We start from the raw sequence: 19,042 nt of genomic DNA on the forward strand, positions 1-19,042 counted from the left end.
GTGCACACGCACGGCACGCGCAGCCTTCCCCGGGGAATGGAGTTCAGGAACTCGCCTTCTCTTTCTACCAGCAGAGAAGCCAGTGCCCACTTTAAGTGATGGTCCTGACCTGGAACTCGGGATGCAGGGAGGGTGGGGTCAACCCTGTGTGATGGCCTTTTTCTCATGACCTACGGTGAGATAAAGCATGAGGCCCTTTAGGGCTTGGGCCAGAGCGACAGCCACAGAGCTGAGCCTCGGTCCGCCAGACACTGCCCTTGGCTCTTCAGAAGCATTACCTGCTGAGTTCTTGTGAGGTGACAGGGGCCTGCAGTCTTGCAGAAGGGAGGCTTGCGGAAGGTCCCCATGCAGACCCCACCTATGCAAGTCCTCCTGCGATCTGCAGCCCTGGGAGGCGTCACCCCATTCCCTCACTCACTCAGTGTCAAGGACACCTGTCACGTGCAGTCCCTGTGCAGCGCAGAGCAGGCGGGAGCAAGCACTCAGAGAGGGAGTACATGGGAGGAGGAGGAGCCACTTGGGGCAGACAGCGGGTGCTGCCAAGGAGGAGGGAGGGTGAGAGCCAGGTGGGCAGGCAGCCATGCTGAGGAGCCTAGCGAAGGGCAGGCTTGAGGGGCCCGAAGGAGCAGGGCCTGGAGGGAGTGGGGAGGACAGGCCAGCAGAGGCACAGTGTGGGGGGACAGCAAGTGTCCACCCAGCATGGCTGGCCAGAGGGACAGGAGAGGCAGGGCGAGGAGTTGGAGGCAGAGGCAGGGCTGGGCCAGGCCAGGGGAAGGCTCTGGGTTTCATTTCCAGGAAGGCCCGGGAGAAGCCCTGGGCAGGCTAGGAGGGCAGAGGCTCGCAACTCACTGTAGGCCTCGGAGTCTGTGGGCACTGGGTGGTGATGACACAGAAGAGCGGCCTCAGCCTTGGCTGGCCCTGACAGTGCGGGGCCCCACCCTGGCCTGCAGCCCAAGGGCTCGGGCTTCCTGTGACGCTCTTCCCATCCTCCCACTTCCGGGTGGGCAGCTTTAGAGGGCCCTGTTAGGCACCTTCCAAAAGCCTCTCTTTGGGTTTGTGCACTGTGGTTCCATGGCCGGGTGGCAGCTGTGGGTTCTTGGAGTGAGCCCAGGCAGCTGGCCTCCCGGCTCCTCACATCCTGTGTGGGCACTCCCTGTCAGTTGACGTGTCTGCGGAGGCGTGGGCCTGGGCTCCCCACGTCTGTGCTGGACAACCTAAGGACCAAGGAGAGAGGCGGGCTCTGGGGATGTGAGGAGAACAGACAGATCCTCTGGTGCACAGCCCGGGTGAAGGAGGGGTGCCACAGGGCATGAGCCTGCCTGGTGAGGTGCGAGCCAGCCTGAGAACGGCAAGTGGTGGGAGGAGCGGGGCAGATTGGTGAGCTGGTGGGATAGGGAGCAGTGGGAGAAGACATCCAGGCAGGCTTCAAGGGATGAGTAGAAGTTGGCTAAGCAGGAGGTGAGGTCAGTACAGGGAGAGGGGTGCAGGGGAGACAGAGGCCTGAACCCCACGGGGAACAGGAGGTGAGGTCAGTACAGGGAGAGGGGTACAGGGGAGACAGAGGCCTGAACCCCATGGGGACCAGGAGGGGAGGTCAGTACAGGGAGAGGGGTGCAGGGGAGACAGAGGCCTGAATCCCACGGGGACCAGGAGTGAGGTCAGTACAGGGAGAGGGGTGCAGGGAGACAGAGGCCTGAACCCCACGGGGACCAGGAGGTGAGGTCAGTACAGGGAGAGGGGTGCAGGGGAGACAGAGGCCTGAACCCCACGGGGACCAGGAGGTGAGGTCAGTACAGGGAGAGGGGTGCAGGGGAGACAGAGGCCTGAACCCCACGGGGACCAGGAGGGGAGGTCAGTACAGGGAGAGGGGTGCAGGGGAGACAGAGGCCTGAACCCCACGGGGACCAGGAGTGAGGTCAGTACAGGGAGAGGGGTGCAGGGAGACAGAGGCCTGAACCCCACGGGGACCAGGAGGGGAGGTCAGTACAGGGAGAGGGGTGCAGGGGAGACAGAGGCCTGAACCCCACGGGGACCAGAGGTGAGGTCAGTACAGGGAGAGGGGAGCAGGGGAGACAGAGGCCTGAACCCCACGGGGACCAGAGGTGAGGTCAGTACAGGGAGAGGGGAGCAGGGGAGACAGAGGCCTGAACCCCACGGGGACCAGGAGGTGAGGTCAGTACAGGGAGAGGGGTGCAGGGGAGACAGAGCCTGAACCCCACGGGGACCAGGAGGTGAGGTCAGTACAGGGAGAGGGGTGCAGGGGAGACAGAGGCCTGAACCCCACGGGGACCAGGAGGGGAGGTCAGTACAGGGAGAGGGGTGCAGGGGAGACAGAGGCCTGAACCCCACGGGGACCAGAGGTGAGGTCAGTACAGGGAGAGGGGTGCAGGGGAGACAGAGGCCTGAACCCCATGGGGACCAGAGGTGAGGTCAGTACAGGGAGAGGGGTGCAGGGGAGACAGAGGCCTGAACCCCACGGGGACCAGGAGGTGAGGTGTGGGTTTCTGAGACAGCACAGGTGACAGGGGTCTGCAGTGGTAGGCCAGGTCCTCATGGCCAGTCAGGGCCTAGGTCTCCCCTGTGTAGAGTTCTAGGCCACCGCAGGTGTCAGGAATGGCACGTGGCTACTTGGACACAAGGCAGAGGGACTTGGTGGGAAGAGGGTGGTGAGTGAGCAGAAGGGAGGCCAGTTAGGAGCTTACAGGAGAGTCCCCACGAGGGAGGTGAAGGGGCGGGGGTGGGCGGGGGGCAACTGGGAGAATAAGACGATGAGTTCCAGAATTGGAGGCTGAAGGCCTGTGGGGCTCAGGTTCCCTGGACACAAGCCTGAGACCCAGACAGGCGACAGCCCCAACAGCCTCCCTCTTCAGGCTGGGCAATCGGAGGGGACGATGCTCTTTCTGGAACCACAGGGGAGAGAGCATGCTTCCTGGTGGGAGGGGCAGGAGGTTGTCAGCTCCATGTGGGCAGTGGAGGGAGCTGGGCCTGCAGGCCATCGAGGTGTGCCTAGTAGGGGGTTGGTGAGGGACCTCAACGAGGGTCCCAGCACACGAGCCCTGGAGATGGTGAGGACAGAATTTGAGTTCTGCGAAAGTGCAACCACATCGTGAATCTCCAGTGTTGCAGATGCACTTCCTGCATGTCTCTAATATTGGAACTCACTTCACGGCATTGGAGACGGTCTGCCTCGGACCCCACACCTGTGCCGAGGTCTGAGCAGGTGCATTCAGTGTCTCTGCCTGCCTTTGGAGAATGCAAAGTCCTTGGCCGACGTGGATTGAAATCAGAAGGAACGTGGTTGCTCTTACCGGGTAACCCCTTTTGGTGTGGTGGGCGAGCTGGGGGCAGCAGCACTGGCCTCTGACTGCTGCCCAGACAGCCAGCAGGGCAGCTTCCAGCATGGCTCCTGATTTCTTGGGTCTCGGGTCCTCCTCTCCGGATCAGGGCTGGAGAAATGGCTTCTGGGGGCTCTGTGTATTTCAGGAATTCGTCTCCTTTGTTTCTCTGTCATTTTCTTCCTAAAGCTCTGAAACACAGGTGAAGGTTTAACAATTTGGCAGTTTAATTAACTTTCCGTATTTTCTTTTCTCTTCCACTTCCCTCTCCCTCTGAGTGGGTGACATGAACACTATGATTTATCTGTCCTGCTCGTGTCACATTTTCTACTGTAATTCCTTCGGTCTTAGGCCAGTGATCTGGAGAGCTCAACGTCTCCTCCCAGGTTTCTGTAATTTTTCCGGAGGTTGATTCACGCGCCTTCTCTCTGAGCATTCTCCTCAGCTTAGCAGAGCATCGAAGCGGAGCCCGGGATGCAGGCTGTGACAGCTGACATATTCCTCAAGCGCTGTGGAGTGATCTGCATTAAATGAGGATTTATGATCAATCCTCGTAAATTAAGGTTGCCTCCTAAACCCAGGTGAGACCCACGCCAGCGAGTCTGCCTTAATTAGCACGAGAGGCTTCCTGGGTTATTCAAGGGAAGTTAGTGAGTGGGTTTGTTAGAAACCCATCTTCCTGTCTCCTGGAGGCTCTCCTGGGAATGATGGCCCAGGCCAGGTGGGGGGGGGGGGACGGCTGCCTGCCACATGGGGCCTACTATGGACATTGTTCTCGAGCACCTGGTGCAGGAGGGTCAAAACTAACACCGTCCCTGGTGTGAAACCTCACTTTGGGCTAAGGCTGTGTCATCAGAAATCTAGGACCCCTCTCTCTCTCTCTCTCTCACACACACACACACACACACACACACTTCCATGGGGCACCTCTGTGCTCCACTACAAGCCCCCTGCACCCCCCCAGGAACAGCGGTGCTCCCCTGTCTTCATCTGTAAAGCGTGGACAATGGAGCAGCCCTGGGGGGCGGAACAGCTCCCCCATGTCCACCTCTCAGCCCCAGGCCACTGTGAATGGGGCCTTATTTGGAGCCTGGGCCCTTGCAGAGGCAGTTAGTTCTGGGTCCTGAGGTGGGATCATTCTGGACTAGGCTGGGTCCTAATCCAGGGGCTGCTGTCCTCATAGAAGACGAGGGGACAGTCACGGGGAGCGAGAGGGAGGCCACGGGAAGGTGGAGGTGGAGACTGGAGTACTGTGGCTGCCGGTCGAGGCGTGCCCAGGATGCTGGGGCCACCAGCAGCCCTGGCCTCTCTGCCACAGAGCCTTGAGGTCGGGGTGCCGTGCAGTGTCAGTCTGACCCTGACTTCTGTGCCCCTGAAGTGCCAGCGAACAGGTCACTTTTTGTTTTTTTAAACCCACATGGTTTGTGGCCTCTGTTGCGCCATCCCTGGGAGTCAAAGTCACACTGTCCCCTGGCACACTGGGGTGGCATGGAGACAGAGCCAGAGGCCACGTCTGACTCGGTGGCTGGCTCCCCTGGGGAGCCATTCTGGGGATTGTTTCTTCTAATCCTCCCTTCACTCCCTAGTAAGTGCTTGAGCCATCCTTGGGGCTTTCTGGTGAGGAATGTGAGAAGCCAGGCTGGGCCCTTCTGATGTCTGCCCTGGGGACCTTGTAGGCTCTGTGACGAGAGATCCTCCAGGCCTAGAAGGAGAGCACTATTTTCAATTCCTGATTATTTTACCATCTTATTGAAAAAACAAATTGGGAAGATGTGGTAAGCCACGCCACCTCTTCTGTGGGATAAAGTGGGGCGTGTGCGACTCCCCGTGGTCCACTCTGCCCAGGACCAGCTGCAGTCTAACGTCGTTCCCCGAGCTGCCCTCACAGCCGCCTCCCTTAAGGTGGGGTGGGGGGTCCTGCGGAAGCCAGAGGCTGGGGCAGGGGCAGGAGGGCCTCTCCTGAGTCCTCATATCACTGTGGGGCTGTGAGTTTCCATCTCTCCTGGTCCATTGTGGGGTTCTCTGTGGACTTTCACGTCCCCCAAGTCGGGCCAGATGGGAACCTTCTGGGAAGCTCATTTCAAATGCTGGGAGTCTCCTAGGGTGGCCGAGGTGGAGCCAACCAGGGGGTGAAGTCTCAGAAACTTCCAGAGCAGCTGTGCCAAGGGCAAAGGTGGCCAACGTCCCACACGGAGAGTGGGGCCTGGGCTCTGCACCCTGGGGGCCCTTGTTCAATAGGGCGCCCACTGGGGTGTGGAACTGCCTCCCGCTTAGAAGGGCCTCACCTCCTACCAACAGAGGAAAGGAGCCCAGGGGTCACTGAGCCAAGCCCGCGCCCGCCGATGTGCAGAAATCTCCATTCTGAGGTCCTTGGCAGACTTGAAGTTGGTGGAGACCTACAGATGAAGAAGGAATTTCAATGGGTATCTGGGCCGTTTGGTTCAAAGCCTAAGGGAGTTTTTCAAATGGTAATAAGGTCTCGCTCACAGAATGACTGGTTTCATCCCCGATGGCACGGGATCAACAGAGTCCAGAGGAATAAGAATCGAGACCGGAGCAGAGTCTCTGCTTACCAGGGTGGAGTGGGAACAGCCAGGTGGTCTGAGGTGGTGTGCTAGTGCCACAGCACACACTGGGTGACACCTAGCATGTAACGGTCCCCTTTCTCCAGTGACTCATCCTTCCTCAACAAACCTTTCTGCCTACCCCAGAAAACCCTGCACTTCTAGAAGCCTCCAGAAAGAACACTCAGGGAGAGCCTTGGGAGATGGCTGCTGGCCTGGCAGAATGCCGTCGGTGGGGCTGTGCCGCTGGGAGCCACGGGCACTGCAGCTGTCTCCCCGGGGCTCCTGCAGCCTGAACATCCAACTGTCCCTGGGCTCAGGGGCCATGTGTACCAAGAGCCGGATGTCACCACTACGAGACCCACAGTGGCTTCAAGCCCAGCTCAGCCCAGTGGACCTGCAGCATGCCACCAGAGCTGAGCTGCTGGACCAGTGGCTGTGGAGTCTCCCTGCCCCTCCGCAAGTCCAGCCCCTCTGCAGGGCGTCCTGAGACAGAGGGCCTTTTCTCTCTCCCCGCCTTGGGGCTTCTGCAGGACCTCCCTGGACGCCCACTCTCAGCCCTCTGGCTCTTCCTTCCAGGCCTCTCCTCCACCGCCTGCCCAAGCTCCCCTTGCTGCCTGACCTCGGTTCTCCAGGGCATCCTTCTGTGGTGTCCTCTGGCCTCTTGTGGACCTCTAATCCTACTTCACAACCATGTTTAGATGCTCCCTGCTTGGGGGGCTTCCCGAGCCCCCGTAGGTGCACCCCACCCCCGGCTCTGCCTTGTTTCTCCTCTTGGTTTGTCTCCCTGCAGTGCAAGGAAGCGCCTCCCCTCCTGCCTGCCCTCTCACCCAGCCTGCGGGAGGCCGACCTGGCCCTTGGCAGCCGCCTGGTGAAGCCCCCGGAGCAGAGCTTCTCCAGCCGGGTGGCGACACCTGCTCTGGCTACTCTAGCAACACCAGGACCCCTCCCATCTGTCTTCCGCTTGTTCTCTCCTCTCCCTGTCTGGGCCCAGGCAAGGGGGGAGGTCAGGCCAGGGCTGGGGGTGGGGTGTCAACTGGCATGTGACAGGGAGCAAGAGATTGTTGACTTTTTGTTAATTTTTTAAAAATAGAGATAAGATTCACGTCCTGTGAAGTTCATCTTTACAGTGTGCAGTTCAGTCATTTTCTATCTGCACAGAGTTATGCAAATATCACTTCCCTAAATCCAGAATATTCTCTCCTTCCTAAAGAAACCCATTAGCACCCACTTCTCACCTCTCTCCCACCCTGCTGGCTTCTAATTATAGCATTGTAGACATTAATTTGGCTGATGATAGCATAAAATCAAAAAATATATTTCTTGTAATTTTAAATTAGGTAAAACATCTAGTACCATAGACTTGACTCCACCGAGTGCTCCTGCCCAGTGGTGTCTGGCAAAACAACCCCAGTGGGCTGGCGCTGGTGTTCAGAGCCTGGCTTGGCCTCCGTGAGCACTGCCAACGCGTTTGCTAATGAACTTGGTGTCGGCTTCAGGGGAGAGGTGGGATTCCAACTGATTACAGACAACAGAATCCAGATTTTCTCTGAAAGGACCCAGTGGAAAATCCCATCTGTTCAGTCGAGGCCAAGCACCAGATTTGAAACACAAGGATGTCCTTAAGAAGGGCATGATTCCTTATTAAATATTGGAAAATATTCCTAGCCTCCCTCTAGGGAGGGCCATGGAAAAGACCAATTTCACGAAAAATGCAGTCAAATGTTAAGTGTAGTCACCACGCTGCCACGGTCATTCCAGTAAGTGGATTCTTTGCACTGGTACCTAGTTGTATTCCCATCGGACGCTTTGGGATTGATTGTGTTTGTCTGCAGACCCATGTGCATGAGGGGCTCTGTCCCTGCTGGGCCACTTGTGACACCCAGGATGCCACTCCCTACTCTGCAGGAGGGAGAAGCAGAGGTGCCCCCCTGCAGCCTCCAGCACGTAGTTCAAAGCACAGATTCCAACCTGAGCTTTGGGATCACTGTCCCAATGGCCAACGTGGAGAGTTTCTGCAGGAGAAGCTCATGTGTGCCTCTGTGGAGGCCTCTGTGCAGTGGGGGCACATCTGCAGGTGCAGCTGGAGGCCTGGGAGGACTGCCATCTGGAAGGAAGCATGCGTGTCCAGAGAGCAGGGCGTCCAGAGGGCAGGCGGCATGGTGGAGTCAGCTAAGGGACACTGTGGCCGCTGGGCTCGCGCCCCAGCAGGAATGAGGCTGGTCGGGGGTGGAGGCGGTGTTGGAGGCAGCCTCCTGGAAGTGAGCCTGGGCTCAGGGTGGAGGGTGGGAAAGAGCCTGGTGCCCAGGGACTCAGAAGGCAGGCCCACGTGGGCACCAGCTTTCAGCAGTGGATAAAGGGGTGACTGGGAAATTGGGAGTCTAAGTCATGTAACAGCTCTGCCCCGGGGCCAGAGGGACGGAGCAGCAGCAGGGAGGAAAGGGGTCTGGGGGTGGCACCCATTGGTCCTGGCCTGATAGGACTGTGTGTACTGTCATCATGTGTCACTCTCCCTGGGTGTTCTTGTGTGGTGTCTGAGGATGACCAGCAGGCTTGGAGCTGCCACCTCAGCAGTGGTCACCTGACAAGAAGCCACTGAACTCTGGCTTTGAGCAGGGGTCTCTGGGGTGAGTTTGAATCCCACTTTCAACTGAGGGACGTCATGGCCTCTAGTCATTAGGACCCGTCTTGGAAGAGCCTAGGGTTGGCGTTTGTGGTGAGGAAGTGTGCACTAAGTGTGCACTAAGAATGCACAGAAGTGCCCGCGGCTGCCAGGACCAGGCCGAGCCCAGGAGGGCCTTGAGGCTCCCGGAGCCATCAAATGGACTAACTCTGTGCTGCACATCCCTCTCTGCTCGCCGTGAAGCCCTTGGCAGATCCCAAACTCCACGAGGCGACTAGCCTCGGTGGCCGATGTCGTGAAAACAGAAGGGTGGGCAGGATCCACCCTAAAATAAAAGAAATAAAAAATAACAAACAGCCAGAAGCTTAATCGGACCCTGGGTCAAAGGTGAAAACTGCTAGAAAGTCATGTTGGGACACACAGGGACGTCTCAGGGCAGGACAAGGACGGGTGATGGTGGCACCGTGATACCGTGGGGCACAGCCTTGTTCTCAGGGAAGCACCGTGGTGCGAGTCCTGCTGTGCGAGTCCTATGGCTTCCTGAGTCCCCACCACTGGGCCTTGTGACAGTGAGGAGGGTCCCAGCCTCTGAAGCCTCAGAGCACAGGGCCTCCAGGTGGTGCCTCCGCTGGCCTCCTGCTCATCTGGGGAGGGGGCCGTCCCCTGGCCCCACGTCTCTGAGTGGCCACTGACAATGGAGACTTGCTCTCTGTAGTCTTCCTTCCCCATGTGCCCTCCAGCTCCTCCACTCCAAGGGCCAGGAAGACGTGGAGTAGGCCCTGCTGGCCAGGCTCAGCGGAGTTCCGAGCTGGTGGTAAGCAGGGGTGGCCACCTTGTCCTCCCTCCACACTGAGCCACTTCTCTGTCTCCACGGTAGCTGGGCCAGGGAGCCAGTGTGAGGCTTTCTGGCCTCTCAGTTATCAGGGCTCATTTGCCCCTCAAAGGCTCTGAGCATGTGCAAAAGGCCCAGATCTGGGCGTGAGGAGGCTGTGACAGAGAAAGAGCATTTGACTTCCCAGGCTCAGTGGATTCAGAGGCCCTCATGAGTGGCGAAGGTCTGGGTCGCCCGGGGAACCTGAAAACAAAGACCCCCACACCAGTCAGGCCTGGGCCTTCTTCAGCAGGTCTGGGCGGGGCTGGCCACTTGGGTTCCAAAAGTACACAGAGGGTTCTGACGTGCGTATTGGAGAGCCAGGGCCCAGAGTGAAGTCCCCCAGGCCTCTCTGCAGAGAAGGAGCTGCCAAGTGGCTTCCAGAACGTCTCTGAGTTCAGGAAAACAACCGGAGAGGCTGACTCAACGCTGGGCCCCGCACATTCCTCCTGTGTGGGGCTGGGCCCCGGCTCCTGGCCTCCTCCCGCACCTCCCAGATGTGGCTCCCGGCAGGGCGGGGTGCTGCATGCTGGCTGGCTGGCCCTGCCCTCTCCCTCTACGAGGGTCATTTGATCCCCCTATCCCCCGGGGTGGGTGAAGAGAAAATAGCCAGGGGATGACGCAAGGGCTGGATCTCAAAGAAGCCTGTTTCAGACCCAGGCAGGACTGGGCTGGGCCTCTGCTTTCCCCCTGGCGCTGAGTCACGAGGACCGGCCGCCCGGCTTCCCCAACCTGTCCTGGGTTTGCCAAGTCACTGCCTTCCAAGCAGCAGCCCAGCTTGACCTAGTGACGTTCTTTTTGTGTGTTAAACACAAAGCTGATGCTGTTGGTGATCATTAACAGCCCTGGAATGTCTCAGGCTGGGCTTGGGCCCCATTTCTACCACAGTTCCCAGTGTAGAACACTGTGGCGTAACTGCCCCAGAACCTACGCCTGACTGGTGGTCACCCAGCCCCGCCAACTCATCTGTTCTTCTCTCTGGGCCTCACTGTGGAGGAGTCAGTGTGGGGAGGCCCTGCCCATGGCTCAGGCGGGATGCGGGCGTCTGGCCGGGGTCCTGGGGGGCATGGCTTCCCTAAGGCTTTGGTAGCCCCTGGCCAGCACTGCCCACGGAACCTGCAGGGGCCCTTTTCTGGCTGTTTGTTTTGCCCACACAGCAGCCTCTCCCTGGCGCAGGGGTGCCCCTTTCCTCCAAGCTCAGCTTCCTGACTCTGCCACCCCAGCGGAAGCCCCTCTGCCCTGTGCTCCCCCGAGAGCAACCAGAGAAACCTTCACGGCTGCGCCAACTAGGAGTGGCGCCTAGGTGTGGGGATGTCCCTGCCTCGGGAGCTGGGGACATCACCTTGTCTGCATAAAGAGTCTTTGAGGGTGTAGTTAAGTTAGTGCTCTCCAGTGGCAGGGTCCTCATAAGGGACACACAGAGGGACACCCAGAGGGCAGGGCCATATGACCATGGAGGGCAGAGGCTGGCGTGGTGCGTGATTCTGAGTGAATTCTCACAGTGCCTGTGACAGTGTCTGGAAGACATACTTTCCAGATGTGCAGGGACCATGCACTTCGTCCTTGTCACCTCCTCAGCTGTGGCATCAGATCAGATCCTGAAGCTATCTTCTTTGGATTCAGCTTTTGATAAGATGGCCCCATATGAAACCAGGATTTCTAAGGAAATACAAAGAAGCAAGTAACTGGTGACTCCCCAAGGCCGGGGAGTATTGGCCACCTGCTCAACCTCCTGGCGACTCATCAGGGCCTTGGGCGGAGAGCACTCTGGGGCGGAGAGCACTCTTTGCGATATTGTGCGGAGTGGTGTCTGCAGCAGGTTGAACCCGTCGGCCTCGGGGTGACCCTGCCTGCTGCAGGGATTCTTTTCCTTCCAGCTAGAAGCAAACCCCTGACTTTCTGTGTACACCTAATGTACAGCCGTCATGCAGGATGCCCAGCAGCTGGCTCTGAGGAGGGAGGTCAGGTGTGACACCTGTTGGCCATGCCACTTTTGCCAAGTAATAACCAGAGAGAAAATAACTGAAAGAAGACAGATGACAATCCCTGCCTAATTATAGAGTCGGGCCCTCTTGGCTTCAGATGCAGCGTTTAAGCTATTTGGAAACGAAGCAGTATTTTTAAAGGAGGAGTTTGTGTTTGTGTGTTAGTTATGGTTCACATGTTCTGTGAGACTTCAGAATGGCGAGCCGTCAAAGACACGCTGCAGGAGACCCAAAATAATCTCACTCTGCATCATGGGACGCTTTGCTCTCAAAATAAGATCTTCCCAGTCATGATGTCATTGAATTACTAATTAAAGCAATTAAATCCTCATCTTGTAATGTTCTAAAAAAGGTTATTATTAGAACCCAAAGCTGATGGAATTCACTGGATTACTTTGGGCAACATCAGGGTTCTGAGAACAGCAGCCAAAATTGGCATTTGAGGCCATTAGATGTCAAGTAATGGCAGGTGCCCCTGGGCATGGTGAGGGTGGAGACGTGCCCGTGTGCACATTCTGGAAAGCACAGGCTGCCTCTGCACCAGCCCTTCCACTTGGACTCACCCTACCTCAGGCCCAGGGCCTGATACTCGCACTTGGTGATTCATTTAATTTTTCACTCTAGCTTTTAGGACACTCGGCCAAATTTGGTGCTTGCACATAATGATTACTTCACACTGGCTTCTTCTCCATCATTAAGATGGTCTCTTCTCTGCTTTGATCTTTAGTGGACATGGGTGGGGACACCAGGGCCCAGAGAGGACTTGGCCATCATGCTCTGCAGGGCAGGAGTGGACGAAGAGCTGGGGCCGCCTTGCCGGTGGGCGAGATGGGAGGAGGGCAGCGGCTCTGTGGGCCCTGGCTCGCCTCCCACCTGTCCCAGTTGTTCAACTGGCCCTCCTGCACCATTGCACCATGGGATTGCAGATGGGGTACGCCATTGTCCTCCCTCCAGAGGCCCAGCTGCCTTGCCAGTGAACCCTGGCCGGGCTGGACTGGGACTGAAACCTAAAGTAATGTGTGGTGTTATTACCAGCCTCTTGAAAGGCTTCTATGTATTCATAACGGGAGATAAGGTGAGTAAAATAACCCCTGGCCCATAACTCTTCTGAAATATCTCTTCTCCAAATATTGTTTTACCCAGAGGGTGCCGCCTTCAAATAGCTGAGGCAACTTCTGAGGAGCCGGGCTGTCAAACGTGGGCTTGAAGCATGGATTGTAGCTTAATGCTGAGAAAAAAAAAAAAGCCACGCCATTGTAATTCTTTGATTAATGCCTGTGGTTCTCGAAGGGCTTTTCCCGAGTGTGGTCCAGCGCCACTTGCTCTAGGGTCATCCAAAGAGCTGCAGACGTTTGGCATCTCTGCACCTCTTTCATTAGAAACTTTTGGGGGAGAGGATGAGTTCAACAGGTTTAGCCAAAACGTGTGGGCGAGAGAAAGCTTGTGACCCACTTTAGGAACTGGAAAGGGTTGCAAAAGGGCCCTTTTGCAAAGGACCAGAAAGTGATTATTTTAGGTTTGGAGCCCACAGGGTCCCGTGGCACTGATTCAGCCCCACCATAGACACTACCTGGAGGGATGGCAGGGCTGTGCTCCAGTGAAACTTTAGATGCAAAATAGGTGGTGGGGGCCTTGGCCTGCAGGTGCAGTCTGCTGACCCCTGCACTGGACGGGAGTCTGGAGAGCAGAGACGGAATCCAGATGGTTTATCACACAGATCCAGCAAGATGTGCACCCAACAGCCCCTTGATAAGCGCTAAGTGAGGGCCTGAAGGAGGCACTGCTTCTGTGGCACCGACATTGAGTTAAATATCGTAATGCAAAACACGTGAGGCTCTGTGACTAGATCCTTAAGAGCTTTAGAAATAGTGAAAATGGCAGGCAAGGGGACAAATGACCCTCCGGCCCACAATTCCTCTGAAGTGACTGTCCTCCAAACACTACTTTACTTTAAGGTACCACCTTCCTATGATGTAAGCGACTCCTAAAAGGGTCAGCTTCTAAATGATGAAGGGTTATTGTCAATTTGTACAAAGTTCCCGGTTTTCTGTGAGCAGCTCTATAGACTGACAAACCAGAGCCCTGTAAGCACCCTTGCAGGTGGGCATGAAGCAGCTGCACCCTCCTGAGGACTCCCAGCTCCCTTTGTAGTCACCCGGATTGCCTTCTGTCCCCGGAGTTTGGCCCTTGCCAGAATGACCAAGAAGTGGCACCACGTGGCACAGATCTCCTTGAGCTGGGCTTCTTTCGCTTAGCGTGGTGATTGCCCTCCACCTGTGTCCTTCATCCTTGGAAGTTGGGCATCTTTGTTGCTGGTAGTGTCCCATTGTATGGACGTACCAGTTTGTCTATCCATTGTTCACCCGAGAAGAATTTTGGTTTTTTTTCTCCAGTTTTTGGTGATTACTGATAAAGCTGCTATAAACACTCGTGTGCAGGTTTTTAAAAAACAATATTTGTTTATTTATTTTCTCATGGGGACATGTTTTCATTTCTCTTGGGTAAACGTTTCAGGGAATGGATTACTGGGTCATGTGGTAAGCATGTGTCCAGCTTTATTAGAGATGGTCACGCTGCCTCCCTGAGCTGTCCTGTTCTGTGTTCCTGCAGGCAATGTCTAAGAGTTCAGGGGTTTTACATTCAGGCCAGCACTTGGTAATGAGTGTGTTGTGATGGTTCCTCGTGTTCTGATGTACGTCTCCTCCAGGAGTAACCGGGTGGAGCACCTTCTCATCTGCCATCTGTGCATCTTATTTGGTGAAGTGTCCATTCAAATTTTGTCTATTTAAAAAAAGTGTTAATTAAATTGAGTTTTGAGAATTGTTTATACTTCCTTAATACAAGCTCATTGATGGTTATGTGATTGTCAAATATTTCCCTCCATCACATGTGTCCATTGCAGAACAAGTGTTGTTAAATACAGCGATGGTTAATTGATCAATTATTCTTTAATGAGGTGTGCTCTCTTTGCCCTAAGAAAGCTCTGCCTAACACAAGGTCATGGGCTTGTTTACTCTAAAAGCTCTCAAGTGTTACACATTACAGTTAAGGCCTATGATCCATTTTGAGTTAAATTTTATATGTGGCACAAGATAGAGGCAAAGGTTCATTAAGAAGGTGTTTCTGCACATAGATGTCCAATTTTCCAGTAGCAACCTTTGAAGCAACTCTCCTTTCTTCCCTGAGAGTAACTCTGCATATCTGCTGATTGTAAATTGTTTTGTTTTCTTGACTTCAAATACTAACTGTTCATATTTGGTGTATAGGAAACCAGTTTTTTTAGATGGCTCCCATGTCCTGTGAACTTGTGTAATTTGTGTGTCTTTCAATTCCCTTTCTTCAGTTACTTACTGCTCTGGAAAGGACTTGTAGCATGATGTTGAATAAGAGGGTAAGAGAAAATGCCCTTGTGGAATTCTCTGTTCCAGGAGAAAGCATTTAGTATCTGACTCTTAGGTTTGATGTTAGCTGTAAGTTGGCATTATGTTTCCTTTATTAGGTTAATTAAATTCCTAGGTGTAGAATTCTGGAAAATGCCTTTTTTGTGCATTTATTGCTATAATCACATGAATTTTTCTATCTAGCCTGTCAACATGATGAATTATATTACTTAATTATGAATATTAAACCAACCTTGCATTCCTGAGTGGATGCCTTTAGGTCTTGGTGTATTCATCATTTTTATGTATTGTAAGAGTTGATTTTCTTAATTGTTAAGAATTTTTGCTTATGAGAGATTTCGTATGTACTCTTCTCTTTGTTATAACATGTTCATGTGGCTTTGACTTTAAGGTAATGCCAGCCACCAAAAGATTGAAGTGTTCTCTCTTCCTCTTTTCCCTGGAAGAGTTTGTAGAAAATTGGTGTTATTTCTTCCTTAAATGGTTGATGGAATTCATCAATGAAATCACCTGGTCTGACACTTCCCTTTTTAAAAGATTATTAATTGTTGATTGTATAGGGCTACTCCGTTTACCTATTTCTCCATATGTGAGTACTAGTAATTTATGCTTTTTAAGAAATTGGTCTATTTCATGTAAGTTAATAAATTTATGAGTATCAAGTTTTTCATAGTATTTCCTTTCAATGTTTTGAGGATAAGCAAGGACTCCATTCCTGATAATGGTAATTTATGTGTTTTCTCTTTTTTTCTCTACTAGAGTTTTATCAAGGTTTTTGATTTTTTTTCCAGAGGATCAGCTTTTGGTTTCCTTGACTTTATCTCTTTTTTTTTTCATTTAAATTTCATCAATTTCTGCTTAAATCTGTGTTACTTCTGTTGTCTGATTTCTTTAGGCTGAATTTTCTCATCTTTCTTTGAATTCCTAGGGTGGAAGCCAATGACTGATTTCTGGTCATCTTTGTCAGCATGAGCATTGGATGCTGTGTGTCTGCCTGTTAGCATGGCCTCCCTGCGCCCCACAACATGCTAACATGCTGATATTCATAATGGACATGGAAGCAAGGAATCTTTGGCCATATTTAGTGTCTCCAAAATTAATTTTTTTAAAATTTGAAATTTATTTAACTTTATAACTAGATAAATTCAATCATTGGTGATTAAAAATAGACTTTGAGTTTTAAATGTCTCTAGTTGTGTGATAACTCACATAAAATTCTCACTGGAGTTCATGTTATGAGGTTTTATTGAAAATTAAAATGCGATTGCCACCTAGAAACAGAGGGAAAGCAAAACAATACCCTTATCCATTTTCAAGTAAGCTTCACTTATAAAACACTATCTTGAGAATTATAATTCCACTGAGCTTCCAACTACAGTGTTGAAATCAAGTGAGACACAATTCAAAAGTACTTTAGAAAAGAGTTGAAATTTACTGTATCTGGGTTAATAGATGATATTGTTAAACAATGATAACAAAACTATCTAGAGATCAAATAAGATGGAAGCAGTTTACTAATAAGGTCCATATTTACATACATCCACTTATGAAATGCTATTCTAAAGTGATAATCTTACAAAGGCTCCAGTTAAGGTGTACAACAACATAAATAACATCAGTAAAACCAAAAAGTAAAAATGTCAAAATTATTTTCAGAGGAAGATAAAGTAAATTTTTTGCTGTTTATGGATGATTTTAATGTACTCATTAATAGCAGTAAAGATATTGTAATTACATTACCTACAAATACAATAAAATGAAGTTAATATATGTGAATCACATTTATTATTACTTTTTAATAAGTTATAAAATATTAGGAATAATGAAATCCCATTAGATTTTCATTTGGGTCAATAAAAACTAACAGCAATAAGAAAGACTAAAAGAAAAAAAAATCCAACTTATTTTGGTGGAGAGAACATCTTGCTGTGACTTGGAATTCAGAAGGGGGCTCACTGGCAGGTGGGTCACTGGGGGTCAGCTCTGGCTGCGTGGACAGCTCCCAGTGTAGAGGCCTGGCTCGGCAGATAACCTTGGTGGGGAGACTCCCGAGTGCCCTTCCCAGGGGCTGTCCTCTCCGGGACCCTTGGGTCCTCTGAGGTCTGCCAGGGCTACAAGGAAAAGAGGGTGCCAGGTCAGAGACACCTCCATCCAGTGGGAGGGTTGGATCACAGGGGCCCAAATGGCACCTGGATCCAGGACAGACAGGTGCAGCCACTGCACTGGGCTGGGGGCCCTCGGTGGAGACTCTCACTCTTGGGCCTCATCCTGGAAGGGGGAAACTGTCCATCCTGGGCCCTCAGCCCTGGACCCTCAGCCCTGGAACCTCGTCCCTCGACCCTAGTCCCTCACCCACCCAGTGCTCCTGGTCCACATCTGGTCATTCTGATGGGACCTACCCTATGGCTCACATGCAATGTCAGGGAACGAGGACATTTTGAAAACCTTGGCTGCTCCTCCGTGTTGTACCTCAGTGTGCATGCTCTTCCTTCAGCCGTGCAGGGGCTCCAGCAAGAGAGCCCTCCTGGTGTGGACACGAGTGGCCTTTTAGACAGACGGGACTCTTCCAGGACCTCAGAAGAGACTTTGGCTTGTGGTCCACAGCGTCCAGCTCTGTGCCTGTGGCCCACTTCTCCTTGCTGGGGAGGGTTGTCCTCTGCCTTCACAGGGTGCTGGCTCCAGATCTGGTGTCTGGGGACATTCTTTCTTCCCAGGGTCCGTGGCCTCCCCCTCCTGCCCGTGATTCTCTGACGGTGGGGAAGATTTCCCAGGGTGGCGTTGCTCCTGGGAGCATGAAGGGCACCCATCTCACCCGCAGCTGATCCTCCTTCAGGAGATTTTAAGTTGGTTGTGACTCAGCTGTTCTTAGAACCCTTTGCTTAGTCTCCCGTGAGGTCCATTTACAATGAATTTTCTAGACCAACCCGGAACTCCCACCCCCACCACGTGGCCTTCTCCGTCCCCCTGCTCCGTGGCCAGCACACGCTCACTCCCTGGCCCTGCCGGGGCGTCTGACGTCTCTCTGCCTGAGAGCACGTGTCCTGCTGCCCCTGCCCCTTCAGCCTCTGCTGCGAAGTCTTTGAGGTATGTGAGGGATTTAGGATTTTATCCAAGAGGCAGCAGAAAGTCATAAAGAGCCAGGTGGAGACATGACCTGATTGCACAGGAATTTGCAGAGATCATGATAGAGATCCCCTCCTACGGAGAGTGGAGAGGGTAAGAACAGGAGTGTCACCAAGCCTGAGAGGACAGTGGGGCCTGGACTAGAGGAGAGTGGAGGATGCGTCCAGGAGACTGGCTGCTGGGGGCTGCTCAGTAAGGAAGGCCTAGAGTGCAGGCCAGGGGCGAAGCCTGGGGAGTGGGGGACAAAAGTCCAGAGTGCCCTCCTTTCTACCAGTGCACTAAACTGTGACTGTGACCTGCAGGGGAGGGGGACACACCAGTGGGGAAGGAAAGCAGGGCCTGTGCCTGAACAGTGCCCAAGGCGGGCGGTTCAGTTGCAGCCGTGGGGCTCTTGCTGAGGGGCAGGGTTTCGTCCCCCCCCCCAGGTGACCCAGGATGCCAGCTGCCCGGAGGCAGTGGCTGGCAGGGCAGGCAGCACGTAGCTCCAGTTTTTAGCATGTTCCTCAGAGTCCCCACGTCTTTTCCTTCTCAATGTGAGAAGAGAAGGGGACACTAGCTGAACAGTGTCCCGAGGCCTCCTGAGACTTGGTGGGCATTTTGGTTGGACTGAGGCAAAAGCACCCTGTCCTCTGGTCCAAGGGCCTCCACCTTTTCCCTGGGGCGTGCTGTGCTCCTGCGGGAGATTCCACGCTGTCCCCTGGCTGCTGTAAGTCCAAGCCTGCCAAAGAGGCCGCAAGCGCAGGCACCAGGCAGGCCTGACCTCTGCCCCACGGCTGGCTGGCCGGCTGCAGGGCCATCATCTCCCTGATGTGCGGATCTCCAGGTTATGGTCGGCCTCCATTGAAGGACGCTCCAGCCTTGAGCACCTCCCAGACGCAGCTCCGTGGCGCTCGCCCAACGCCATTACCTGGAGAAGCATCTGTTTCTGTAAGTTTCTGTCTTCAGTTTCACTCAGAGAGCTTTTCTAACCTAATTACGTGTGTCAACTCCAAGGCTGTAATCACTGCTCCCCGGTTACCCTTGGTAAACAGTCACTTTCAGATGGCTTTATGGGCTGCCTTGGAGAGTCTCTGGGTCGCAGCAGAGAGTCTCTGGGTCGCAGGCTGGTGACAGCGAGGTGCGGCTGAGCTGGGTGGCCTG

The 19,042-nt window shown here is 53.7% G+C and overlaps 1 long non-coding RNA gene across 1 annotated transcript in view; it reads left to right on the forward strand.

Annotated features, from left to right (window-relative positions):
* LOC113187939 (uncharacterized) overlaps positions 1-16,514 on the forward strand; it is a 50,472-nt gene extending 33,958 nt beyond the window's left edge. Inside the window, exon 3 of the long non-coding RNA XR_003301474.2 lies at positions 15,708-16,514. This is a non-coding gene — a long non-coding RNA (uncharacterized LOC113187939). The remainder of the gene's footprint in view (positions 1-15,707) is intronic.
* The last annotated feature ends 2,528 nt before the right edge of the window (positions 16,515-19,042 follow it).

Source organism: Urocitellus parryii, chromosome 1 (assembly GCF_045843805.1).
Source record: "Urocitellus parryii isolate mUroPar1 chromosome 1, mUroPar1.hap1, whole genome shotgun sequence".
In the NCBI taxonomy this organism is placed as follows: domain Eukaryota; kingdom Metazoa; phylum Chordata; class Mammalia; order Rodentia; family Sciuridae; genus Urocitellus; species Urocitellus parryii.